Source organism: Paroedura picta, chromosome 3 (genome assembly GCF_049243985.1).
Source record: "Paroedura picta isolate Pp20150507F chromosome 3, Ppicta_v3.0, whole genome shotgun sequence".
Classification (NCBI taxonomy): Eukaryota; Metazoa; Chordata; class Lepidosauria; order Squamata; family Gekkonidae; genus Paroedura; species Paroedura picta.
Window position 1 is genome coordinate 154,628,871 of NC_135371.1, and position 13,001 is coordinate 154,641,871.

Consider the following 13,001-nt stretch of genomic DNA (forward strand, 5'->3'; position numbering starts at 1 on the left):
TACAGTTCTTGGGGCTTCTGTGGTTTCCCCAGCAAATCCATTGCATTCATGGCTTGGAATCAATTGCTTTTGTTTGTATTTGGAGTAAAAAAGAATATTAATTGGGTTTACCAGTGTCCTTTATAAAGTTTATCCCTACTGTGCCTGGCATTATGTTTTTATGGCACCCGTGGCCCAGCCCGACAAAGTGACCTTTAATGTGAGTTCCAGCCCTTGTAACAAATGAGTTCAACACCTCAACATTATGCCAGTCTATAGTGGAGAGGGACCCAAAACAAGGGGAGGGGGAGTCAATATACTGGTTTGAAAGAAACTCAGTGTATTTTGAGTAATTGCGCTTCAAGCCACAGCACTTTTACATAGTCCCCTTCTGATTCTCTAGGCTTGCCAACTAAACCCAAAAACTTGTTCCCGTCTCCCCCCTCCTTTTGTTCACTTTACCCCTTTTTAACATCTTAAGTCAGGCTCTCTCAACCAGGGCTTCATGAAACCCCGGGGTTTCTTGATGACCCTGGAAGAGTTTTTTTTATATATATATATTTATATTTATACCCCGCCTCCCCCCGAAGGCTCGAGGCGGCTTACATAACCCCGTCCCCTAAAACCATAAAATGACAATAAAAACCAATGATTTACAGTAATTGTAACAGCGATGGCGTAATCTACTCATTTGCTCTCTGCATCCCAAATGGGTAAAAAAAGGTAAAGGTATCCCCTGTGCAAGCACTGGGTCATGTCTGACCCTTAGGGTGACGCCCTCTAGCGTTTTCATGGCAGACTCAATACGGGGTGGTTTGCCACTGCCTTCCCCAGTCATTACCGTTTACCCCCCAGCAGCAAGCTGGGTACTCATTTTACCGACCTCGGAAGGATGGAAGGCTGAGTCCACCTTGAGTCGGCTGCTGAGATCGAACTCCCAGCCTCATGGGCAGAGCTTTCAGACTGCATTTCTGCTGCCTTACCACTCTGCACCACAAGAGGCTCTCCCAAATGGGTAGGAGTTAATTAATTTTTAAAATATTGATTGTGTGATGTGAATGATAACGTCAATGCACCTTCCCTCCCAAAATGGCCAGTGATGGGCCTGGGGAGGGTCCCCAGATGGGCATGTACACCACTATGCTTCCCAGCCATATTCTGTGCGGTGGTGCTACTTCTCAGGTTTCTTGAAGCCTGAAGAATGTTTCTGGGGTTTCTCAATGGAAAAAAAGTTGAGAAAGGCTACCTTAAGTAAACATTTTAGCTTTAGGGCTGGTCTCTCAGTTCAAGGTCATAGGAAGGGCATGGTATAGTCTGGGCTTGTCAGATCTTGGAACTAAGCAGGGTTAGTACTTGGATAGGAGACCACAAGGGAAGGCTCTGCAAAGGAAGACAATGGCAAACCACCTCTGCTTCTCACTGCCTTGAAAGCCCCATAAGTCCACTGCAATTTGATGGCAGAGGGGCTCATGGGAATTGTAGTCCATGGACATTTGGAGGGTCACAGTTTGACTACCCTGAAGTTTGCTCCCCTTTTTTTCTGGAAATTCCAAAGACGTAATCTAGGTCCTTTGGAGTGCAAAGAAGGTACTCTTCTTCCACCCAGCCTCTCCTGATGGCCTCTCTTCAGGCTAAGAAACCACAGCTCACAGCCTGCCAGAGCTTCACAACACATTCACACGCTGCACACACCACACATGCTTCCAGGAGACAACAGCAAATGCAAGAAGAATAAAAATGGTGGCCATTTGTTTTAACAGCATCTGCCAAGGTCACTGCTTATAGTGTCTTTTCTCTTAAACCGGATGAGTTCACACCAGCATGTCTTTTCTAAGGGGGAGTACATTATATTAGTAATAAAAGCAGTCACTTAAGAAGTAAAATACAACTCTCTCTCTCTTAGATCAATCTTGCTGGGCCTACAAAAGAAAAATGGGAACTCTGAAATGGATATCAAACGCAAACAGTAGTTCATTTCAGTGGTGCACTGAATAAAGGTGAGTAGAGACGCTGTGTTTGAAATCTAGAGGTTGAGAAAGTCTGCTTTATTATTTCAGAGGGTAGGCATGTAGGTCTACCATAGAACATTAAGAACTGAGCCTGGCACCACTTTAGAGACGCACAATATTTTGGGGGCATGAGTTTTCAAGAGTTAGAGGTCCCCTTTGTCAGATATTTACTTATGTCAGTTATAAGCCACCTTGCTCAAGACAGTTGATTTATTTATTACATTATTTATTACATTATGCACTGTAAATCAGCTATGAATAAACATCTAGTCAACAATGCAAAAGAGTCTGGAATGCAGAAATCGAAGACACAGCTGAAAGAAGCCTGAAACAACTTATAAGTATGCAAACAGGACATGTTAAACAATTTGGAAATCACACAGTAGCATCCTTGCCGCACAGGGTTGCCTGCTCTGGGTTGGGAGATACCTGGAGACTTTGAGGGCGGAGCTGGGAGTGGGCAGGATTTGGGGCAGGGAGGAACCTCAGTGGAGCATAATGCTATGGGCTCCACCCTCCACCCTCCAAAGCAGCCATTTTCTGCAGGGGAACTTTAGCCTGGAGATGAGTTGTAAAACCAGGGGATCCCCAGGTCCCACAGCAACAGATAGTATATAGTAGGATAGTTCTCAATCGCTATCCCTTTACCAAAACATCTCTCTGAACCATTTCATGACATTACAGCCCTCTGACCTGTGTACAACAGCCTTTCTGAAATAATTCCATTTTGCACAGTCTGAGGAAAGCCAGGACAGTGGAGATGCTCTCGACCTCTTCAGGCAGGCTGCTCCACAAGGTGGGGGCCACGATGGAGAAGATACACACATGACCAGTGGTTGACTTTGCCCATTTGCAAGGTGACAGTTCCACAAGAGGGAGAGGAATGATTTTCAGGACACAGTTATACAGATGTTTTTCAAAGCAGCCTCGATGCGACCAGAATATATTAATTCACCATGGCCTTCACCATTCCAGCCAAGACAATAATCTCTTCTAAGGTGTATTAACAAGCAAGCCTGCTGAATCAAATAAACCTCTCTTGTAACTGAAGTGCCTGATCTAATTTCACCATATATATATATAGCTAAACTACTAGTGAGCCAGGAAAAAACGGGAGAGTCTCCACTATTTCTGTTAGCCGCAGAGTTTTAGGCCTATCTATAGGCGTTTGCTGGCAGGGGCTCATGGGAATTGTAGTCCATGAACATCTGGAGGACCACAGGTTGACTACCCCTGCTTTACACTGATCCCACCTTGCATATGGGAGTGCACTAGGTAGCCCCCTCCAACTCAATGATCCTAGGATTCTATTCTAAGAGGGGAAAGTTAACTGGCCCAGAGTGCCAGGACTGGAAAGGGTGGTGAATGGTGGGTGTATTGTCCCTCCCTGTGACATTGGAGGGAGAGGAAGAGAAAAAATGTCTGGGGAAAACTTTTTTCCCATTTATTTCCCTTGGGATCCCTCCCCCTTTTTCCACCAGAGAAAGTGGACATTTTGTGGAACTCTGAGGGGGGGGGGGACCTATGAAATACTTTCTCTTTCAGACAAAAAAAAGATGTAGTAAATGCCACTCCATATTCCAGTTAACTCTTTGCAATCCATTTAACCACACAAGGTGTTACTCAAAATGTATACAATGAAGATTATGCATGGCAGTTTACTGCATTAGATGATAATTTGTGTGTGTGTTTGTAGACACATCACACATCATTTCAAGCATATATTGTTCAAATGCAATTCAGCTTGTCCAGGGCCCTTAGACTGCTAACAATAGGGCTTATTGGAGGTAATTCATTCATAGGGTCACTATAAGTCAGAAACAATTAGATGCCCCGTAACTTGATAAGAAGATGCTATATAATGTATATAATGACAAAGTACTATTGAAGACTTCAGTGAGTGTTTTTTCAGCATTACTGTAATAGGCTGCTGATCCGGTTGTGTCTATAGGAAACTGTCCCAGCCCAAACAATACTCTTTCTTTTGCTTGTTCACTGGCTGTTCTGTCAGCAGTTTTTATCTTCTTCTACCTCTAGGATGGCAAAGACTAATATTTGCGTTCTAGAGTAGCACAAATTCAGAATTTTGCTTTGGTACGGAAGTATGTATAACTTTATGGGCTGACAATATATCATGTAGTTTATGCTATTAAGACAGTCAAGTAAGTTGAGGTTTGATAAGAAAGGAAGCATTGTGTATATGTCAGGCGTTCTGAAGAAGTAGTGAGCTCTGAAAATCCATGCAAAACAAATGACAGTAGTCTTTAAAATGCCACTGGACATCAGGACTGGCCCCTCCTGGAAATGCTGCAGCCCCATCTAGTGGGGAAGGTGGGCTATAGCCCTGCAAATAGGCATCATCTTCAACCACCTTGTGAGGGATTGGGGCAGATTATGGCTAGCATGGCCTGAACTTCTTGACCTTCCTTCAGCCAAAAAAGGAGGTCCCATTTGCTCATGTGGCACAAAGCACAAGAGTGCATCCCAGTCTCTGCCTCTTGTGTGCTTATTGTAACCAGGGGCGGGGCGGGGGGGGGGGGGTAGCAGCCCATTCAGATTCCGAGGTGGCCCCTTAAATCTTGCCTTCTATTTCCCCCCTCCAAAAACCGAACAAGTTTAAGCAACTGCCAGCTAACCCACCTAATGCACCTATCTATTTTAGGCCAGGCGAGATTTAGGTGGCTGGACAAATGGCCGGCATTCAAGTAGTCGTCCAGTTGTCAGAGTGCAAAGGGACGGCTGGTATAAGCCCCTTGCAACAAAATAAAGCAGAGGACCAGGAGCACCTTGAAGACTAACACAGATGATGAAACAGCCCTGATCAACCGAGCGCATTTTATCCCCCTTTTCATGCGCTAACCAGACATCTGGGCGATGACAAGCACTTCTGCACAGAAGCAAGAGCCATAGCTCAACCAGCAATCCATATCCAATTTAGCAGAATTGCTGTGGGAATCGGCCCCTGGTTGCAATTGGAAAGGCTCAGACATTGTCTCACCGACTCCGAGCACCTTCAGAATTCATGGGAGCTCAAAGAGGATATCCTGGGAGGAGGGAGTGAATGTGTTACAGGTCCCACCCCACACCTGTGCACAGTCTCCCCTGATAGGTACGGTACTTGTGCACATACCATATGTGCAAGGGCTCTGTCACTGTAAACAGGAACATTGGCTCCAGATTATAGGGATGTAGCCTATGCACATATAACTTGTTCATGCAGCACAAACATGTCTATGAAGGTAAGACCAGTGTGCTCAAGCTCATTTTGCACACATTTGTCCATGAATATGTTGTGCATCCAGATCAAGCAACAGCCAGAAGAAGAAGAAGAAGAGTTGGTTCTTATATGCCGCTTTTCCCTACCCGAAGGAGGCTCAAAGCGGCTTACAGTCGCTTTCCCATTCCTCTCCCCAAAACAGACACCCTGTGGGGTGGGTGAGGCTGAGAGAGCACTGATATCACTGCCCGGTCAGAACAGTTTTATCAGTGCCGTGGCGAGCCCAAGGTCACCCAGCTGGTTGCATGTGGGGGAGCACAGAATCGAACCTGGCATGCCAGATTACAAGTCCGCACTCCTAACCACTACACCAAACTGGCTCTCCAAGCATGCACACCTTTGCTACATTGTCCTGAGTGGCTTGAGCTGGAGGCAGAGTTTGAATATGCAGAGAGGGTGAAGCACCAGGATGCTTAAAGAATAAAATCATTTTTATTTGGAAGTGAAACAATGATGTGGAGAAAGAGACAAAGACCTAACTAACTATTCTGGCTGTTTCCGGCAGTCCTTTCTGTTCAACAACTGTTCTGGAGGCAAGCTGGGAGGAAGCGTGATCAAAAAGCAGAAAGTATCGTGTAGAGCCAATCAGGACACTGGAGGAGATCATTTGAAAATCATCAGAAAGTGCCTATCCTAGCTAAGCTAAATATACATCTCCTCTGATGCCCCCTGCAGGACACCTTTTATATTCTGCTCAGTTTTGCACAGGTCAGATCTTGCATATTCCAACACAGGCTAGCCCAGATTTCAGAAGCTAAGCAGGGTCATCCCCAGTTAGGACTTGGGTGGGAGACATCCAAGAAAGTCCAGGGTTGCTGAGCAGAGGCAAGCAAGAGCAAACCATCTCTGAACACCTCTCGCCTGAAAACCCCTACAGGGTCACCATAAGCCAGCTGTGATATGATAGCAACCCTCCCCCCCACCCATATTGCCCAAAGAGAAGCACATAAGTGGAATGTGCAAGCTCTCCCGCTCCTGTCTGTGCATGAGTGTAGGGTGGCTGCTTAAGCTGTTGGTCACCAGTAAGCTTTTCACTTTAATGTGGACCCCAGGATGCCGGGGGGGGGGGGGAGAGGGAAGAGTCTCCTTGGGAGAAGTGTCAGCAGTTCTGCCAAGTGCCAATGAAAAGACAGCTTTCCAGTTCAGTGCAGAGAGTTTGAGCACAGACAGTGGGAAGGTATGCAGACCTAGGAATAGGAGAAACAGGCACACGCCTTGGCTTCCAGTCTGCTTTTGGGAAACCCATGGCCAGATCTACCCACTTGGGAGGGACCAGCCCAGCTCCAAGAAGACACCCACAACAGGAGTACAGCATAGTCTGTGGGTGGGGCCAGTCTTGATTGGTGGAGCCCAGTGTGAATTCAGTGATAGGGCTGGCTCTGTGCCTGTGCTCCAGAGGGAGCCCCTTTATGGTGCAAAATGCAGAATAAGGCTTGTTAGCATTTATTCTCGCAGCTGATGCTGCCCTGCAGAGTTTTCACTAAGAAGCCAAGATGTGGGTTGGGGCCAGACAATCATTTCTGGGAGACCCGAAGGGGATGCAAGAACACCGTGATTGCTCTGTTTCTTTTGTCTCTGGGAACCTGGGGAACGCCACTTAAGCCAAAAGTCAGACAGCAGAACAAAAGACACTGGTGTGTAACAAGGGATGGGGATTGCTGTCCTCGGCTACCCTCAGCTCTCCTCTCAGGGAGAGAGTCCTGTTGTTTTTTTTTTAACCTGTGCGCTCCCCCAATTTAAAGTTGCATCCTCCATTTGATGGAATAATCACAGTATTGCCCTGACATGCTCCTCCATGTTCCACTACACCATGTGTTAAAATTATCCTTTGGTCTGTGGCTAAGTGGAATCCTGTATGCATAAGATCCCCATCCCCCCGCCCCTCACATCCCTTTATGGGTACAAAATTGGAGAGGGGAGGAAGAGGTCACAGACAACCTCTGCACCTAAGAGAAGATGGAGCTACCCACTCAGTCTGCTAACCTCTGATTCTGTGAAGGTTCAAGGGGGTGGCAGGTACAGTGGATGAGCGATAGGATTGTGAGTGTCCTGCAGAGTGCAGGGGGTTGGACTAGATGACCCAGGAGGTCCCTTCCGACTCTATTATTCTATGATTCTAAAGAAACAGTGGGATACAGTACTTCTTTGGCAATAAACTATTTGCTTTGTTTTACTTACTTCATGCCCTACTGTTCTCGCCAGTGGGGACACAAAGGAACTTATACTGTTCTTCTGACTTTTTTCTTCACAACAGACCTGGGAGACTATGTGGTTAGAGCTAGCAAGTTCTTGTAGCAGAGTGTCAAGAACCTAGGTTTAAAGGTCCTGAATGGCCCAGCCCAGGCTCCTCAGATGTTAGGAGAGAGGCAGGGACAGCCACAGTCATGGGTGGGAAACCACTAAGGAGATGTAGAAAAGCCAATGGCAAGCCAATGGAACGCCCTCATGAGTGAGGTCATGAGGAGTCAGTTGCAAACTGAAGGCACCTCCTTCCAGATCTGAATCCAACTTTCTAATTCCTACATCACACATTTAAGTTTTGTGTGTGTGTGCATTCATCTTGTGACATGACCCCAAACAACCCAGACTAACCTACACAAAGACAATTCAGGCCACTCAAAGCATAAGCAAAGGACCTGGAGAAAAGGAGGTTGAGAGGGGACATGATAGCCCTCTTTAAGTATTTGAAAGGTTGTCCCTTGGAGGAGGGCAGGATGTTGTTTCTGTTGGCTGCAGAGGAAAGGACACGCAGCAATGGGTTTAAACTTCAAGTACAACGATATAGGCTAGATATCAGGAAAAAAAATTTCACAGTCAGAGTTCAGCAGTGGAATAGGCTGCCTAAGGAGGTGGTGAGCTCCCCCTCACTGGCAGTCTTCAAGCAAAGGTTGGATGCACACTTTTCTTGGATGCTTTAGGATGCTTAGGGCTGATCCTGCATAGAGCAGGGGGTTGGACTAGATGGCCTGTATGGCCCCTTCCAACTCTATGATTCTATGACCGATTCTACTTTATGTGGGCCAAGTGTACTGAACAAGCACTTCTGATTCTTCCCCAAAATCATCTTAAACAGGCGCTTAGTGACACTCTATACCAGACTTTCCCAACCAGGGTTTCATGATGGCCCTGGAAGGATTTCCTGAATGGGTGGGAGTTAATTTTTATATATATATTATTTTATTTAGCAGGGGATATAACTATATACGGTCACATCAACCTGCCCCCCTCCCCAAATGGCCAGTGATGGGCCTGGAGGGGGTGGGAATGGGAGGGGCCTCAGGTGGGCATGTACACAGCTCTGCTTCCCAACTATATGCTGCATAATTGCTCCACTTCTGAGGCTTCTTGAAGTCTGAAGAATGTTTCAGAGGTTTCTCGATGGTAAAGAAATTGAGAAAGGCTGTTTTATATACTAACAAAATATTTTAGCATAAGCTTTCATAGACTAGACCCCACTTTGCAAAATGCAAGTTGATTTGTGCAACAGTAAAAACCTTTACATGAGCCTCTTGTGGCGCAGAGTGGTAAGGCAGCCGCCTGAAAGCTTTGCCCATGAGGTTGGGAGTTCAATCCCAGCAGCCGGCTCAAGGTTGACTCAGCCTTCCATCCTTCCGAGGTCGGTAAAATGAGTACCCAGCTTGCTGGGGGGTAAACGGTCATGACTGGGGAAGGCACTGGCAAACCACCCCGTATTGAGTCTGCCATGAAAACGCTAGAGGGCGTCACCCCAAGGGTCAGACATGACTCGGTGCTTGCACAGGGGATACCTTTACCTTTACCTTTAAAAACCTTTACACTTCTCTTTGTTTTTGCCACAACAAGGCTACCCTGCCTCAATTGTATCTGGACAAGAATGAATGAATGAATGAATGAATGAATGAATGAATGAATGAATGAATGAATGAATGAATGAATGAATGAATGAATGAATGAATGAATGAATGAATGAATGAATTCTCCCTAGGAGGGATGAGGTACAGACATAAATTTGGCAAAATTGGTCCTTTCCCCAGCCTGTGTCCAGCTAACATCTCACATTTTTCGATGCATCTGCTTGTTCTGCCCCACTGATAGTTCTTGAAGCAAGACTTTGAGATGGAACTTTTAGGCCCATTATGCACGGAGTGGAAGGTCCACATTCGGGGTGGAATGGCGGTGGCTAAAATCACCAGTTATGCACGCTGCAGGCGGCAACCGGACGCAGAGTCAACATATGCCGCCGAAAAAGCCGTGTTAGCGAGATGCGGAAGAAAGTTGAGCTTCCTGGGACCAGGGCACAACCAGAAGCGGCTCTGGAGTAGCCGCGTGCATAATCGGATACTCTGGGTTTTGCCGCCGTTCCGTCCTGTGCATAAGCGGTTTGCTTTGCTTCTTCCTCCTCTGCGTTCTCCATACCGCTGTTTCAGCGGCGGTGCATAATAGGCCATATACACAGCCACAGAAAACTACAAAAGCAGTTCACCTTGAGCTGCTAAAGACTTGGCTGCCATCTGGTGGCCAGCTGCTGCTGTAATCACTCAAAACACAGGAAACCTCATCTAGCATGCAACGGGTCTGCCTGTCACCTCTATAAAAGCGACTTCCACAGATTTCCAGTTCGTTTTGTGATGGGTCCCATGGCCACCGCTGCATAAACCTCTTTCACCCCAGGGAGATTCCTCTGGGCCTTCTGCTGCTGTATTCCACCAGCAAGGGAGGCCTTTACTGTTTCACTCAGCATTTTCTCCGGGATCCCATCTTCCTAACCCATGATCTGTTTTTATTAATTTTTACTCTGTTTCTAACCCTTTCAGTTATCTTGATGAAGCTTTTTATTATAACAGTTTTATTATGCAATTTTATTTTGCATCTTTTAGATTGCTAACTGCTTTGGCTGCCCTTGGCAGGGTAGAAAGGTGGGATATAAATTTTATAAACAAACCAGGGTGCTTTGAAATAAGTGTTCTTTGGACACAGGCAGTTTACATGTTATATGCAGGCCACAGAGAGTGAGAAAGGTGGAGTACCAACCTTTTGCTTAACATTTTGTTCGCTTAGGAGGCAGGATGAGGATGCTGTTACTACCTGTCTTCCGGTTCAAAAGAGTGGCATCAATTCAGCAGGAAGTATCACAGTTACAGACCTGTAGCACACCTAATTTCTTGCAGAGGGGCATTTAACTCCACCTCAGCCAGCCCCCAGGAACTGCTGCAGTTAGTGGCACAAATTTGTTCCCCAAGCAAATATAATTGGGGTAGAACATGGAACCGCTGGGATGGTGTTTTTCTAAGACTGACTAAGCCCCTGGAGTGGAAAACCTCCCAACTTCCTTGCCCATGTGCGTGGGTCAGACATTTATCTTTCTTACCCCTTCTCTAGGGAAGATGTGATCCAGACCATGCCGGTCCAATAGGTCAAACAACTAGATGCACACATCGCAATGCCATCCCTCTCCCTCTTTCCAAAAAGCTAGAGGGATAAGGCAACAGACACAGCAAGTGTCAACCCAAGGAATTTTGGTGTCCTAGGATGGAGAGGCCACCCACTGCCTCCCCTCGCATCATGGGGAGCTCTTGCAGACCCTCCTGAACCTCTTTGCATGGCAGGGCATGCATGGCACCCCCAATAACTTTAGAAAAGGGCTCAGCCCCCCAACTGTAGGGAAGCAGCTTCCCACAGAGGCCATCCATTGGGGCAGGATGCATAGCCTCCAGCTGCTGTTTGCTGTGATGCACCTGAGCATCCTGGGCAGGTGGACCTTGTGGCCTCTGGCTTCCTAAGCAATCCCCTAATTGTGCCACATGGACCTCCCATGAAATGTCATTTCTTCTCTGCTCATCTCGTCTTAGGATGCCTCACCTTACCTTTCTTTTAGGTACGTTGCTTTGAGAACAACCCTCACATCATAACTGCTGGATAACAGCCCAAGCTGTTCAGCTGATATAATGAAGACATGATGCTTGTTTAAAGTCAGTTCAAGTTCCCACAACTACAACGCCCAAGGCTCCAGGGAGCAGGGCAGAATTTCCTCTTCTGCCTGTAGGACCCTTTGCCATATCCACCAGCAGAACAGCAGATAACATACATGCTAAAAGAAGGGCTGCATAAAATAACATTGAACAGGCTAACTGTGTTCTATCATGGGTAGCCGGTGTTGGTCTGAAGCAGCACAACAAAACAAAATCAGAGTCCAGTAGCACCTTTAAGACCAACAAAGATTGATTCAAGGTGTGAGCTTTCAAGTTCAAGCACAGTCTGAGGAAGAGTGCTTGCACTCGAAAACTTACACCTTGAATAAATCTTTGTTGGTCATAAAGGTGCTACTGGACTCTGATTTTGTTTTGTTCTGCATGTTCTATCAGAACTTCCTTTCATCTGGAGCTGCCATGTTCAGCGGATTTGCTAGCAACAGATAACAGGCCAGAACAAACTTACTCCACCAAGCTAGAACCACGCCGTTTCGGCCTAGCTTGAATCCAGCTTGTGACCTTCCCCAACACAAAAAAGGCGTTTTGCTTGGCTGAGTGATAGAAGACAGGCAGGCTTTTGTCTGGAAGCCGGAGGCCTGCGTGGGAAGGCGGCGGCCAAGGTTTCCATCCCTTTGCAGGACCCACAGGGAGGAATAAAGAGATTCATTCATTCTCATTTAGGCTAGACGACGCTAGGTGGGTGTATCTGGATGGAACGACTACAGCTGTACCATTCATCACCATGCATCAAATGTGACAGGAACAAGCAGGACAGAATTGGCCCTGACATGAGGCAGTCTCATCTGGAGGCCTCCTGGCCACCTCTCCACACCCCACACCCTTGCCGGACAAGGGCTCATCCCAGGAAGCCTTTAATACTATGCTCAGCCCTTAAGGATGGTCCAAGATGTCCTACACAGAAAGTGCTTGTATACCAGAGCAGGGGTAGTCAACCTGTGGTCCTCCAGATGTCCATGGACTACAATTTCCACGAGCCCCTGCCAGCAAATGCAGGGACTACAATTCCATGGACTACAATTCCCACGAGCGCCTGCCAGCAAATGCTGGCAGGGGCTCGTGGGAACTGTAGTCCATGGACATCTGGAGGACCACAGGTTGACTACCCCTGTACCAGAGCATGCAGCCCACTGGATTTAACCCCACCCCTTTGAGCACAGGAATCTGGAACCTGTTTTTAACAGGTGCAATTGTGAGCAGGTCTACACCACAGTGTCTACACCAGAGTTGACCTTAGGGATAAGCACACTGTCAGGAGCACCTTTATTCCAGGAGTAAAAAGGAAGCAGACAGGGGAAAAAAACTTCCATTGAATCCCCATGTTTTTTTACAGTTCCTGGCAGTCAGAGCGGTTTCTCAGTGGAACAGGCTTCCTCGGGAGGTGGTGGGTTCTCCACCTCTGGAAATTTTTAAACAGAGGCTGGGTAGCCATCTGACAGAGAGGCTGATTCTGTGAGGATTCAAGGGGGTGGCAGGTTGCACTTTCAGCGATAGGGCTGTGGGTGTCCTGCATAGTGCAGGGGGTTGGACTAGATGACCAGGATGTCCCTTCCAACTCTGTGATTCTAGGTGCGGGGGCAGCTGTAGATATGAAAACAGCAGAGCCATTAACAAGGGTAACAGGAGGGGAACTAGTCTTGGATGCACAAAGCTAAGTGGAAGAGAAAAACATAAAACGTGAGTCTACTACCCCAAGCCACCGTGCCATTTGGAAAAAGGCCCGTTTCTTCTGTCAGATCAAGCTGAACCCACCAAGCAGGGGCGGCTAAT